The 5,812-nt window shown below is 44.2% G+C and overlaps 1 non-coding gene across 1 annotated transcript; it reads right to left on the bottom strand.

Moving 5' to 3' along the window:
- Window positions 1-5,394: 5,394 nt before the first annotated feature.
- On the bottom strand, window positions 5,395-5,586 carry LOC145361808 (U2 spliceosomal RNA). The gene has a single exon (XR_013889872.1). It is a non-coding gene; the product is annotated as a U2 spliceosomal RNA (small nuclear RNA).
- Between the last annotated feature and the right edge of the window lie 226 nt (window positions 5,587-5,812).

The following is a 5,812-nucleotide window of genomic DNA, read 5'->3' as shown; positions in this document are numbered from 1 at the left end:
AGCCTCAAAACTCAGCAATCAGCTGCCAACTGGGAAGTAGGCAGCTAAATCCTTCCCATCATCAGGCCAGATTCACGGCTGCCATTTTCTTATTGACACTGGGCCTAGAAACTAGGTCATGCAGTCCGTACTTTTCAGATATAAAAGGCTCCAAAATGAAGACCAGAAAGAGTGTGTGTTTCCAGTTGGAACTGCACCACCCACCATGTTGGGTAAGGACACTAAAGATGCGTCCTTTACCATGTCTAAAGTAAGTGTCAGGCCCTATATTTGGGTCTAAACATTCAAGGTCACCACTGCAAGTAATTTTCCTTCAGATAGCCAGAACCATTGATCAACCAATGATTCACTTCCCCTAAATATAAAATACCCCCAGCCCCTGCCCTCCTAGTGTCCCCCTCCCCAACCTTAATCAGCATCTCTCCTTATATCTGGGCCATGAAAGGGCAATCCAGATGTTTTCCAACCAGGAACCTGGGCTCGACCATTCCTTAACTAACAATTTAAGAAATAGGAGCAGGAGTAGGCCATTCTCAATATTTCACCTGTTTTTCCTATTTTTTTCAAGCTGCACTTCGAGGCCTAAGGTAGATGTGGGTAAAATTTTCCCTTGGCTGAGGAGTCTAAAACCAGGAGACGCAATTTCAAAATCAGGGAGAAGCCAGTTAAGACCGAAATGAAGAGAAATTTTCTTACACAAAGGGCTGTGAATCTTTGGGATTCTCTATCCCAGACGGCTGTGGAAGCTCAGTGTTTGAGTATGTTTAAAGCACAGATTGATAGATTTCTGATTAACAATAATAAAGGCTTATGAGGATTGTGGGTGTAAAAGGCATTGAAGTGTCTGATCAGCCATGATTACATTGAAGGGTGGAGTAGGCTCGATGGGCTGAATGGTCTACTCCTGTTCTTATGTTGTATGCATGTGTAAGGACTGGAGTCTCCGGAGCACGAGGATTTGACTGGTATTATGGTCACCACAGTCATTACAGCCATTTTAGCAAGGAAATGATGGCTACAGCAGCACTAAATCAAGGAGGCACCAAAGTCACAGCCTAAGCTGAAAGCTCATAAGCAGACTCATGAATCCTAATTCACTACTGCTCAATCTTAAATCTACAGAACACGGACGAGATACGTTTCCTGTCTTTATGAAGTGTACCCTTCTGTCCACTGCCATCAGCTCACAAGACAGTTATTTCCTGTGAAATACATGTGTAAACTCCTGTATGCTCACTAATACATGTGCGATAATAAATGTGTAATATATGTACTTGTAATAATTCTTGTTCTTCCCTTAACTGGTAAACAAGAATTCACCACTTAGGTAAATGACAACTGCAATGTTTATTTACAAATAAGTATAATACAGAGGTTTGCAGCCTGATGGCTGCCAGTCAGCTCCCAAGAAGGTTGTAACTGTTAGTTAAAAGCAGGTTACTGCGGATGCTGGAATCTGAAATCAAAATAAAAAATGCTGGAAAATCTCAGCAGGTCTGGCAACATCTGTAAGGAGAGAAAAGAGCTGATGTTTTGAATCCAGATGATCCTTTGACACAGCTTTGATAAAGGGTCATCTGGATCGAAACATCAGCTCTTTGCTCTCCTTACACATGTTGCCAGGCCTGCTGAGATTTTCCAGCATTTTCTTTTTTGGTTGTAGTTGTTAATTATCTATCTGATGAACCAGGATTATTACAGTGCTGTGTATTAAGCTTGCCCTTCTTTGAAGCCAGTGCATTATGGGATCTAATTATCCATGTTGTTTGTGATAGTTTATTTGCTGAAGTTAAATAAATGGAAGCCGCATAAATCATCTCCATAACTACATGTGTATTGATTGATCTAACAGTGTTAAGATGTGGCAAACTGGCGACAAGATGCCTTATGGTACTCAAAACTATGAGTAAATGGGGACTGTTTTTATAAAATTTACTGTTGGACAGCCATTTTATTTATCTACTTAACATGCAGCAAAATGATTTCTCACCTCACCTTCCATTTCCTCCTGAGATCTACAGGCTTCCAAACACATATCCTTTGCTACTTCTTTCTCATTCACCTGTTTCTCCTCTTTTTTCAAGCTACACTTAGAGGCCTAGGGCCTTTTACCCAGCTTTGTCAATGCACAGAAGCTCTGCACCAAAATTGATAAGAGATTGCATGAGAAAGGTATATCAGAGAGAGACTCAGAGAGTCTCCTGGGCTCTGTGGGAACGTCAACTATTAATGAAAAATGCATTATTTATCAGACAAAATGCTAATCCATAAGTAGCGTAGTTTGTATACAGTCTTTACAGGATAACTGACACAGTGACACAGCTGGATTATCCTTGTTAACCAGGTTCGTCAGCTATTCCCCTGGTGAAACACAAGCTTAAATACGCACAAGTGAGGCCTATGAAAGGTCAGAGATTAAAAATGTCCAGGCATTTGAATTCCACTCATAATATCGACTGCAGCTGACACTTAACTATCTGCCTGTTTGTCACAAGCAAATGGATGGATAGATAGAAAGAAAGATGGATAGAGAGGTAGAGGTAGATCGAGTGATAGATGGGCAAAAGATGGATGAATGTGTAACTAGGTAGCTAGACAGATAGGAAGTATAAATAAAATGGAAAGAACTGAAAGTGCTGAAAACACACATCAGATTTTTCATTACCTAGAAAAAGAATAGATAAATTACTATACTGGATAAATATTTCAGGTCCAGTCTGAACTAACAGGCTGATCATTTCAACTTCTACTCCTAGTTAAATAGACATTTGATGGTGACTTTGGGAAAGAGTTTTGGGTGATTTGGCCCATGCAAAATGCAGCTGCCAGTATCCCATCCTATGCCAACTGGCACCCATCCAATGCCCATGTCCTCAGTAACCAAAGTGACTGCCAATCCTCTTAGTGGTTAATATTTCCAATTGTCAATCTTGAACTGCCTCCGTGGCCTCAGCCCTGTCCATCACTGGAACCTCCTCCCGCGGACAACCTCATCACATCAATTAGCTCTCCTGTCTTTCGAAAGATTTGCTATGAGAATCAATAAAGCAAAGGAGGAAAAAAAGTAGACTGACCGTGTTCTATCAAACACGAAATGGACTGGTGGGAGTTGACAAGACAAAGCACCTAATACCCTCTGGCAACGACAAAACGGGGCAGTATGGTGGCACAGTGATTAGCACTGCTGCCTCACAGCACCAGGGATCAGAATTCAATTTCTGGCTTGGGTCACTGTCCGTGTGGAATCTGCACGTTTTCCCCCGTGTCTACATGGGTTTCCTCCGGATGTTCCAGTTTCCTCTCACAGTTAGGTGTATTGGCCATGGTAAATTGCCCCTTAGTGTACCCAAGCAGATGCCGGAGTGTAGCAATTCAGAGATTTTCACAGTAACTTTATTGCAGTGTTAATGTAAGCCTAATTGTGACAATAATAAATAAACTTTAAAACATGACGTAGCCAAACGTACAAGTGACAAACACCATGGCCGGAATTCTCCCAAAGAATTTGCGTGAAAACTGGAGTAAATCAAGCTATTTTTTTCAATGCAAGTTCAGAGAAGAATCTTCTACAGTGCGCTTCAGTGCACTGAAGAGGTCACTAGCATGTATCATTAAAAATCAGTAGGCGGGATCTAATTCCACTGGAGAGGCCAGCAGCATAGCGCTGAGCGGGCCACTATGCATGCATCAATCTGTCAGCACCGAGATCGGTGCATTACGCAGTAGCCCTGCACTGACAGCCACCTGATTGCTGGCCAGATCGATCGCTGTCCAGCCCAGGGACTCCCGCATTGCTGGCCCTCCGCCCCCATCACAGCCCAATCGCTGGCTTCCCAACCATTTCCAGTCCAGCCATGAACCCACCCTCCCAGCCTGCCCTGGTCTCCAACTCCCCCGTCAATTCCCCAGCCCTGCAGTCCTGACAACTCCCCCCACCCCCCCACCCCTAATCACTGGTCTCCCTCTTTCCCCCAACGATCCCTATGCAGAGTGGCAGTGGAAACCCCACCCCCGTCGGTTGCCCCACCAAGTCTTTCCCCATCACGCTCTGCTCCCTCAGCTTCATCCCCACAGACCATGCCACCTTGGCACTGTCCCGTGCTCCCTGGGCATTGGCACTTTGCTCTTTGAGCAGTGCCAGGAGCCCAGGCTGGCCCTGTCAAGGTGCCAATGCCCAGCAGGCAACTCCAGCCACCACCCTACCCTCTGAGGGCCCCATTTGCTTCCCCTTCATTCCAGCGGAGTCAAGTCACTATTCTCCATTAGTGGGGAGCTACTGTAAGCCCCACTAGAGTGAACCACTCTGGTGGGGAGGATGATGTTGATGGGCCCAGAGACTTCAGTCCTTAGCCCGCTAATTATACTTAAATTGTATTAAAATTACCATTTAAATGGTCTTTGGGCCTTCCCACTAATTTTTGGTGCAAAGCTGACCCCACTGGAAATTCGGCACTGGGAGACACTATCGAGGCAGGAATGCACACGAGCCCCGTGAATCGGCCGACGCGAGAACCTCCCGGCCCACTGCATTGAGACATTAGCACAGCGGGATGGGAGAATTGCCTCCTCCCTCCATTTGTCTCCAAGACAGCTCATCAACATTCTTTCTTCCCAAAGACAATCCCACAATGGAACAGGCCATCAAAGAGAACAGTCATAGCCCCTCACTTGAAATTTTCATGAGGTCTTCAGATTTTTTCCATTTATAAGATCGTTCATCACAGTTACAATATGAGTTGGTTCAACTAACCACATAAATGCAGGGATGTTGTTTCCTCTGACTGGAGGGACTCGAGAACAAGAGGTCACAGTCTCAGGATACAGGGTAGGCCATTTGGGGCTGAGATGAGGAGAAACTTCTTTACTCAGAGGGCGAAATTCTCTGCCACAGAAGGCTATGGAGGTCAAATCACTCAATATATTTGAGAAGAAAATAGATAGATTTCTAGACTCTAAACGTGTCACAGGTTATGGGAAGAGTGAGCGAGTATGGTGTTGGGATAGAGTAACATATTGAATGACGAAGCAGGCATGAAGGGCTGAGTGGCCTACTCAGCTCCTAATTTCTGTGCTCCATCTCTATCATTGGCTTCACTGTCTTCAACTCTTAAGGGAGTAAAATTCTCTCCCTTCACTTCTTTATCCTCCTTTAAGATCTTCCATAAAATGCTTTGCTCAAGGTTATCGATCATCCTTTAGAGGCCTCTGCAAAGTGATTTGGGACACTTTTTCATGCTAAATGCACCATATAGATATAAGCTATTGTTTTTTTTTTAAACTTTATTCCAATCCAATCAAGTCAAATTAAACCCAATTCAGAGTCCCAACAAGTTGGGACATTCCCGATCCAAGCTGACAAGACAGGGCTCTCACCTCCTGTCTTGGGCTTGATCTACATGATCCAAGCTGACTGGAGTAGGTGTAGCTCCTCCTCCAGGGCTTGATCTTATTTGCATCTTAGCCAAATGGCCGAGTTGCCGCTTTAAAAAATTGCTTCAAATGAAGCTGAAATGTAACCTAATGACTTCAACCAAGTGCAGCATGTCGATACTACACTTGATCTTAGCCAAAAGGCCGAGAAGCGATATAAGCTATTGTTGGTGCTGCTGGGCAGTCTGGTTGCAATGCTTGAAACAGCTCCATAATCTACCCTACTGAGGTAGTTCCACAGCACTTAACCCCGACAAAGTGAGGCTGTCGGTCTGAAAGCCACCTTTGGCTTTTTTTCCTGTTTTTTGGTAGATTTAAAACCATCTGAAAGGACAGAAGTTGGGTCATATTCTCAAAATTTCAAGTGACCTTTCGAAGATTG

The sequence above is a fragment of the Carcharhinus amblyrhynchos genome, chromosome 35 (genome assembly GCF_965287045.1).
Source record: "Carcharhinus amblyrhynchos chromosome 35, sCarAmb.v2.hapA, whole genome shotgun sequence".
Taxonomy (NCBI): Eukaryota; Metazoa; Chordata; class Chondrichthyes; order Carcharhiniformes; family Carcharhinidae; genus Carcharhinus; species Carcharhinus amblyrhynchos.
The sequence above is the reverse complement of the archived record's forward strand: the minus strand, read 5'-3'. Positions and strand labels throughout refer to the sequence as shown.